General features: G+C 28.8%; 1 protein-coding gene across 1 annotated transcript in view; it reads right to left on the bottom strand.

Moving 5' to 3' along the window:
• Positions 1–8761, bottom strand: part of LOC108753696 (sodium bicarbonate cotransporter 3) — a 57058-nt gene extending 48297 nt beyond the window's left edge. Inside the window, exons 1-2 of the mRNA XM_018495538.1 lie at positions 8519–8761; positions 4530–4617 (exon numbers count right to left, since the gene is read on the bottom strand). The gene's annotated coding sequence lies outside the window, so the exon portion shown is untranslated. The remainder of the gene's footprint in view (positions 1–4529; positions 4618–8518) is intronic.
• Positions 8762–9337: the final 576 nt, after the last annotated feature.

The raw sequence follows: 9337 nt of genomic DNA on the forward strand, positions 1-9337 counted from the left end.
AATAAATAAAAAGCTCAATGGAATATATACGTGATATTTAAAAAGATTTTTTTTTGTCAAATTCTTAATGATCCTATTCAATTACCATCGCTTTGAAATTAAACAACGTAAAGTGAATAATATTGTTTCACGGTATGTAAACATTTCGATCATTGTAACACACGAAGCTTAATTCTGGCTTTCCATATAAGACGGATCTATTTGATTGAACAATGGCTGTTGATAACTCTTCGGCTTTCGTATTTATTTTACATTTACTAAGTTTTTATATTATTATAAAAACGTTTACATAATTTTGAAATTATTAGTATTATACATGGTAATTTGGAGAGACACACACATACGCACAATTTATCAAACATAAATAAAAATCTTGAAAAAATAATAATATAGCGAGATGATAAGAGATAAAGTAATTCAATATATATAATTTAATATATTGGCATTTGTAAAAAAAATCTATCTATGTGATTGAGCGAATAATATGATAATTACATGATAAAAGTGATAATGTTTTCTTATTTAAGAAGTAATTTGTGCGCAAAAATGATCGTGATTTAAAGTATAATCAAATCGTCCATCGTATGTCGATATACTCATCAATTTACATTATTGCGCGCGTGCGTGCGCACATAACTAAATACACTAAATATACGTCTTTGATTACACGAATTATTTATAGATAGCTAGTGTTACTCCATTGGAAATCATTATAATACACTTTTGCAATAATAGGTTTGACGTACAGATGCGAATACGGGATTGCCTTGTACAAGCATACACGTGGGCACAGCAGTGGCATTTATGATTAGTTCCGAAGAAGGGAGAGATTTGCATGCTATAATGTGTCGCATTAGAAACATGCTATGTGCTTGTTGTTTTCAACTTGTTTATAAATTCTTTGTTTCGTCGTATATTTGTCGATAATATATCAATCTTTTAATTTTATCTTATTTATAATTAATAATAATAAGTATTAATTTTGTTAGTATTAGTATTGCATATCTATTTTGTTATAATGAAAATTTTTAAGACACTAAAATAATTTTGCACAATAATTATTTAATTATTTAATTAGGAATGTAATAAAATCAATATTACTTCCTTTATTTGCGAGTCTATTGAAACTCTAATAGGAGTTTTGCTCAAATGTAATGGCCAATTGTTGAGAATAAACGTAGCCTGTTAGGAAATAATTCTATGCAATAATACTGTTCAAACAACTGATACCAATAGAATCTTGGTTACCGCTTTAGCGCATGTGGAGTGACAAGTAGCACATATATCATAAACAATTAATTAATTTCGCGAATGAATATTGGATATATTACATTTATGGTCACACTCCCAGGAGAGTACAATCAATTTGTTTAACTGTGCGTTATATATCTAGAAAATGTATGTGCTACATATTTATGAGCTTAATTAACTAGTAATTAACTATTGAATTATTTTTACCTGTAAAATTGAACTGTTACGAAGAATGCTTAGAAAAAATTCTTGAAAGAAATACATTTTATTCATTATATCATTGATTTTTTAAATATGTACATATAGTAATTAATATAATCTCCAAATATCCTCAATATAATAATAAAAATATAGTCTTTTCATTCATTTTATTACATTTTGGCATTCTTATATCTTCAATCAGAATTCAACTCTGGGAACGTATTATGGAACTGCTCGGATTCTGATCGGAATTGTTCAGTTATTCCCTAGATTTCTATTGTTTTTTCTGAAGAAGTCAAAATAATTTCACTTGGTATCCATTCCGAGCAAATCGATAATATGGGTACCTAGAATTGAATTCTGATTGAAGATATAAAACCGCAACGATGTCAAACAAATCCAAATATTCCATAATACGTGCTCTCTGTTAGAAAATTAAATTAATGTTATCATGATAAAATCGATATTAAATCGATTGAAGAATTTTTTGTTATCTTCAAAAGAGTTTATTCAATTTTTTTCCTCATTGTTATACAATCGCTCATTTAAATACAAAATCTTTAAATCTCTAAATCTCTACAGCGTGAGCGTGATCGCATTTTTATGACGACCAGCGGTGAGATCCGCTAAGAACCAGAGACAACGAGTTAATACTAATTTGAAGGCGCAGACATTTTCACACGCCAGATAAAAGTGAAAAAAAGTTATTCAAAGCGTGATAATATTGCGTATTATCACGAATTTCGTTATCAGGTTATGGAAGACAGTTATGCCTGTCAATTGAAGAAACGATCTGTTATCATTGTTGCGATGCTTGATGAGAGACACGACACGCAGTCTAGCAGAGAATCTGAATAATGCAAACTTTCGCATATGCAGCATTGTCGCGGTATACAATGTGCTTCGCAGTTACGTTCGTATCTTTTTAACTATTAGATACATACAATACGCGATTTTTCTTCTGATGTTTTCATCCAAAGAAATAGTCGCATTTTCATCATTATACCATTTGCATCATTTAGTGGCGTTATGTTTGCGCATATCGGAAAATGAGGAAAAAAATCTGTAACTATAAATATAGAGCATTTTTGTATTATTTGATAAAACATTTAATAATATGTTATATAAGATATTTTTATTAAAGAGAATTTTAAATCGTGAAAAGTAATTCACTTTCACAGTTAAATCGAAACTTAATCTCGTCTTAAAATTTTAATTTTTAATATGTTCCCAATAAGCCTCTTAATAAAAGTTTTGTTAGGCCAGATCAACCAAAAACCAGATTTAACTACGTAATCAGCACTTAACTTAGGAAAATTTTTTAATATGTTAAAAACACATTGAAAATTAGACTAACTAATAAAATTTCCATTAAAAGGAAATTAATTAATTCTTAAATATTTATCTACCATGACTTACGCAACGTACACGAAGCGAGTTTTCATTCTTTACAGCTCCCCTTGCGTTAAACCGCTCTCAATTAGCGTCTGTTTAGGTACCGTGAGCCTTTTTAGAGTCAATCAGTACGCACTAAAGACTCGTAAATAGTCCTGTCACCAACGTCTCATCATTTTCCTCGTTATCTCTCGATTCGTCCTTGTTGTCTAGTAAATTAGACAGTACAGGACCAGCGTACGTTAAATCAAACGTACATGAGTTCAATTTAACGTATATCTCGTACAAGCACGTGACGAGATGATAATGCCCGACTGTCAGCCCCATTATAATGACACGTAAGTCGATCAGTTAAAACCGGTGGAATCTTTCGATAACTGGTAAACGTGATTTATAATATACGAACAACTCTATATCACGCATCATTTATTTAGGAATATTCTCGTTTTGAATAATCTATGAATCAATGAATATATCCTTCCTCTCTCTTTCTACATAATAATAAATAAAAAATATCGCGATACAAATTATTTATTCTGTTTTTACATATAATTGTCTTGAATATATAAATTCACATGCTTAATAGCAAATAGTTGTTACACACCTGTTAGTTTACTTACATATTTAAGTTAATACGCTAAAAAATTTTCAAAAAGATAAAGAAAATGTCTAATTTATTTATTATTTTATATTTTTATTATTAAACTAATTTATTATTAATTTATTATTGCACTCTAATTATCACACCTGTTTTATTATACATCCTTACGTGTTTAAAGTAATGCAAATTTTGTAATGCTAATAGATTAAATTGATTGCGACAATTTCATATCTATTCTATTATATGATAGACCCTCTCAATTGAATTCTCAAAGATACACTTTAAATGCTGCATGGAATCTAGCCTGAACTCAATTTGAATAAGTACACTCTGATCTAATATTGTGTCGTTATTTTTCTCATATTTTTTTATATTTAATTGTACAATTTTTACTGTATTAATCAATAGGTCTAAAAGTAGAACAGCAACATACATTTTAATGTTGTTTAGTGGCTAACTAATTATTTTCATGAAGCTAGTTTAAAATAATAAAAACTGTTGCGATATTTCGAATACTGTTACTTTGGTAACTATTATGATTAAACCGTTAATAAATTAATAGTTTATAAGAATTATCTGATAATATACTTACCTAGATAGCACAGGTGATCATTAGAAATTTAGGGGTTTATCTTACTAAATTCTTCATGAATTAATGTAATGGATTCGAAATAAATTGTTCGTAAATATGATTTTACTCACGAGAAATAAAACTCCATCTAATGGCGTACTACTTGTGGCTGTAGCATTTTTTTAACCCATTATAAACAGATTAAGCTAATTCATAAAGAATTTAAAAAGATGAGTCATTTGTATTATTGTTAAAAAAGCTATATTTATCGATATATTGTTCAGTAAGTATAGAAATAGGTCAACACTGATCGATTCATGACTTACTGTTGCAAAAAATTTAAAATAAAATTAAAATTTTTTAAATTATAAGCTCAATATCGAATTTGTTAAACATATTTATTTCATATACGCGATTTAATTAGCGACATTCTATAGTATTCAAAATACTTTTTGCAAACAGTCTTTAATATATTTACTTTTTATTTAATATAGATATGTGCGGACTTACCTCCTGATTTACTAGCAGTATTGAATGCACCCTAATTGTAACTTCCTTTCCTCCGAGTCGATCACGTTCTATCAAACAGCTGACATAACTATAGGAAAGAAAAAAAGAAAGACATCACACTTCGTACTCGATAAATAAAATCGACAACTGGATTTCAATCAATGACGGAAGTTTCAATGTTCTCTTATTAAAATATTTTATCACGATTTTCTTGTGCGCGACATTTCAAAAATTTTTTATGTTAGAAAAGATCAGGAAACTTGGAGAGCATGTCTTGTTGTTTTAAAGCTTATTATTTTCTTGATTAAAGGAGAAATATAATATAAGAGAGAATCAAATGTAGAATTATTTATAAAGATGCTGTGTTTATACAGCATCTACTCTCATTTCAAAACAATTTTGCAGAGAAACTTCTCTAAAATTAAATTTATTAGAATAAAAAAATATAATTCAATCTGAGATTGTCTTTAATTCAATCTAATACTAAATTAGCAATTTTGTAAGAAAAGAAATGTTACAATTATAAAAAGTTAAATAATTTTGAAACTAATTCCTACAATAAAGTCGATAGCGGTCTCTTGGGGGAATAACGAGGGATTTGAATAGAATTAAAAGATGTAACTTTAAACATGCGAGCCGTTGATTCACCAAAGTTTAACGTCGCATCGCCTTGACCTGGCGATGGCGAATTACAAGGATAAATACCGCCTATAAAAAGCCGTCGTTACAAATTCATGCAACCTTCACTACCTCCGCCCTATCGCTCGTAACTACCACGAGCGGAGCGATCGAACGCGAACTGCCCTTCGCCCTGTCACCGAACACAACAATGACTTTCGCTTCAGTTTCTGTCTAAAGATGCTTGCGCTGTAACCCGATAATTGGAAAATATAGATGGTTTGACCTAGAAATTTTGCTCAATTTTTTTTGACATTCTGTATTTTGTAAATAAACTTACTTAGAAATTTTTATTTAATAATTTAAATTATATCATATATTTTTTAATGCACTAAACTTTTATAGATGATTCTTAGATATTCTACCAATACTCTAATCCTAATGCTGACAAAAAATCAGAGATAATATTGATGCACTTAAGCTATCAAATAAAAATGATAATAGCTTCTGGTTATCAATAATTTTGCTATATCCTTTACTAAACTTAATGATATAAATTAACTGCTTATTCTTTTTATTATTAATTAATCACAGAAGCTTTTTCATCATTATAAACTATAAGCTTTTTACAAATATTATAAATGACACTTGTAATATTTGAATGATGTGAACGATTAAAGCACTGATACATTATTACATTTAAATATCTTGAATCTTATTATAGACAAGTGTCGATACGAAATTAAGCTTAATTTATGCTACAAATACACACATAATTTTTTTATTTATATTTGTACGTGCATGTATACACAAAAAAAGACTATTTTTGAATTAACTATATACACTCATATATAAGCAAAAATATTGCAATCTTGCTTTAAAGATTTTAGTCGTGATTTGATTGAATTTGTATTGATATAAGATTTTTAATTGAACAAATCTTGAATTGAGTTCAAATACTTGCATCAAAACAAATTAATTAAATCAAAACTAATATCTTTGAAGCAAGATTACAATATTTTGGTTTACATATGAGTATACATATTGATTTAGGAATAGTCTTTTTTTTGTGTATTGTTAGAAGTCTGTGACAGTTGTTTGCGAAGAAGAAAATCTGTCAACATTGAATTTTAAGTTATTGGCTTCTGAAGATACAAAAATAAATTTGTTTATAATATTCATAAAATATAACGTGAATATTTTAAACACATTCTCTGTTTTTCCTTTGTATTTTTTTACCTTTTAGTCAACATCGTAATTATCGTGTAATCTTAACAAACAAAAGAATTAAAAAAATAAAATAAATACAAAGTAAAATAAATACAAAGTAAAATCGTACAAAAGAGTTAAAACGTACGGCATTTAAAATCGTGTACTAAGTGATAAGCAAAAAAATCTCTTGTCTGTAACGAGTTCAGCGGCACTTATCACTGGGAAAGTTTAGTGCACTCTTAGTAAGTCGCGTGCACAGCTGCTTCATGGAACACGGCGTGACAGACAGAGAACACAATACAACCTGGTAAATTATTTTCATGTCCGGCTGCGTGACAGATCGGTAAAATAAGACGTCAATTTAAAGTACAACGACAAAGATATGTACGCGATAAATTTTTCGAAAATTAACACAATGACAACAATGGAATCGGATGTCGATAATGTCGAGTTGTCAAGATGTACGTATTTAATGATGTTATAATACTTTTATATTCACAAACGAGCGCTCGTGATACATATATCCGTGTATTATTTTTGTCTAGAATTTTTCTTCTATCTTATTTTTATTTTTATTCTAAAACTTTCAGCATATAAAGGCAAAAATTAAGCAAAATGTGGTAAAATTGAAGAAACGTTAAATTTTGAATATGTAAAAATGTTTTATTATATCTTTTTTGATTATATTTTTTACATAATCTTCTCATTTATTCACAAAAGAGAATCTCAAAATTTTTTCTTAAAATTATTTAATTTTTTAAATCCAAAAAAAACCAATTTCTGAGACAGTTTATATGCAATTTTATATAACAAGATATAATAAAGTTTTAAGAACTTTCTTGCTTAAACTCACTTCAAGTATCAAAGGAATATTTCTGTTGCACACTTGCTCTTTTTAATTAGGGATATTAAAAATATTCAGCCTCATTATAATACTCTTTGAAGTGTATTGTTAATGCTGTGCACGTGTCGTCCGACAATTTAATAATAATGTGACGCGCGGAAAACGTGGCTTTTAGAAAAAGAAATATAAATCCTTTTTCGGAAAAAATTTTTAATACATCTTATCGCTTCTCTCCAAGTAATGATAAAGTTTGAAATTGAATTATAATAGATTATTTCTAAACAAATGATTATATTATTATATAATGATTATACTGATAAATGATTATGATGATATGAAGTATCATCGGATAAGAGCACGACAGATATTATAAAAATTATTTGAAATATGACAGTATAAAGATCACGGATTTCATATTCAATCAAATTATATGATAGCAAATGAGAGAATCAAATAATGAGGAAAATTAGTAATGAAAAATATCAGATCTAGAAAGTATAACAATTCTACTATTTAAAAAAAATGACAAAGAGCAATAATATTTCCTCTATTATTGTAAAATTATAATGATAATATTTACTTTCTCTTCTACTTTAATTGATCCATGAAAAATATTTACTAATATATATTATCTAAAGGTACATTAAAGAAGAGATATTTTTTTTAAATCAAAATTATTAAATTAAATTTTCTAATATTTAATAATATTTAATAATTCAATAATATATATAATAAAAAAAAAACCAAAAAGAATTAAATATATAAAATAAAAAATTCATTAAATATTCAAAAGTTCATTAAATAAATACATATTTAAATATTATATAAAATTATCAAATAAAATTGCAATACACTATAAAGATATATTTTGTATGAATAAAGAAAATGTGCAATAGATTAATTTTTTGTTTATTATTGATTAATTATTAAAAAAGAAAGAAGAATATCTCAAAGAAGTGGAGCGCAATGAGACAAAAACAACTTTTGCATCTAATTCATTTATACTCAATGACTTGATAAGTTGTTGAATGAAATTATCGGTAATATAACTGTTTCTTCGTCTTTTTCTAAAATTAAATCACTAGCCGTAAAATAAAGAACTTAACGTTTAAGCTTATTTGTAAATAACTAAATCAAAACTAAACAAATTTATTGTTAATGCGATACAGCAAGTAAATACATATTATACTATAGAGATGGGGAGAAGAGATGGGAATAAAATATAAAAATATAGTATACAAGAAAAGTGAGACGCGAGATCAAAGATAATACACACGAGATTTTTCCATACGAAAGCGGACAAATGGAAGAGTACCTCTCGTGTATACCCGGATGTGTCACGGAACGAAGATGAGAGAAAAGTGCATCAGGCAAGCGGAAGCGGGTAAGGCACGTCGCGCACGAGATCTAACGATCCTTCTTTCCCGGTCGGCAGGTGACTCGCATCCTTCCTCAAGGTGAGGACGAAGGAGAACGCCGGCGGATAACGACGGCGACCCCGTGCCAACCTTCGGGCCTTTGCACGAAGGATCGACAGTGGAGAGCGTGCGGCGCGTGTCCGCGACGCGAGAGTACTGCTTCTCGCAAAAGGTGGAGGCGCCTGCACGCTCTTCAGTATTGATCCACGTGGACGACACTCCTCCTCGTTCGTTCGACCAGCCCCGCCGTCTCTTAACGTTAGCATCCATCGGTGATCTGCCGCCTCAGAAGTCCCGTTGATTCATCGTTCCATCTATCTGCTTAGATCCATTGAGATTTTCTTAACAGGTCGATAATTGTCATTGATACGGTTGGATGAAGAAGATAAACGATTAGATAAGCTCGTGGGACGCGAGTTGACCAAGCAGTGAATGACCGATTAATGCAGGTGCAGCAGCCGCATGCGCGTAAAATGCTTTCATACATAGCACGGAAACAAAATTAATAAGATGCTTAAGCATAAAATACATAAACTTCAAAATTAAAGAAATCTTATTTGTCTTTAATACTTTTCATTTCTCATTTTTTTCAATTTAGTTATTTTATTATTTTTTTATTATTTAATTACTTAATTTCTTTATAATCTATGATTATATTTATTACAAAAATTACATATCGCGTTTTTATTATATTTATTAATACTTAATGTCATATT

This window comes from Trachymyrmex septentrionalis, unplaced genomic scaffold, assembly GCF_001594115.1.
Source record: "Trachymyrmex septentrionalis isolate Tsep2-gDNA-1 unplaced genomic scaffold, Tsep1.0 scaffold70, whole genome shotgun sequence".
In the NCBI taxonomy this organism is placed as follows: Eukaryota; Metazoa; Arthropoda; class Insecta; order Hymenoptera; family Formicidae; genus Trachymyrmex; species Trachymyrmex septentrionalis.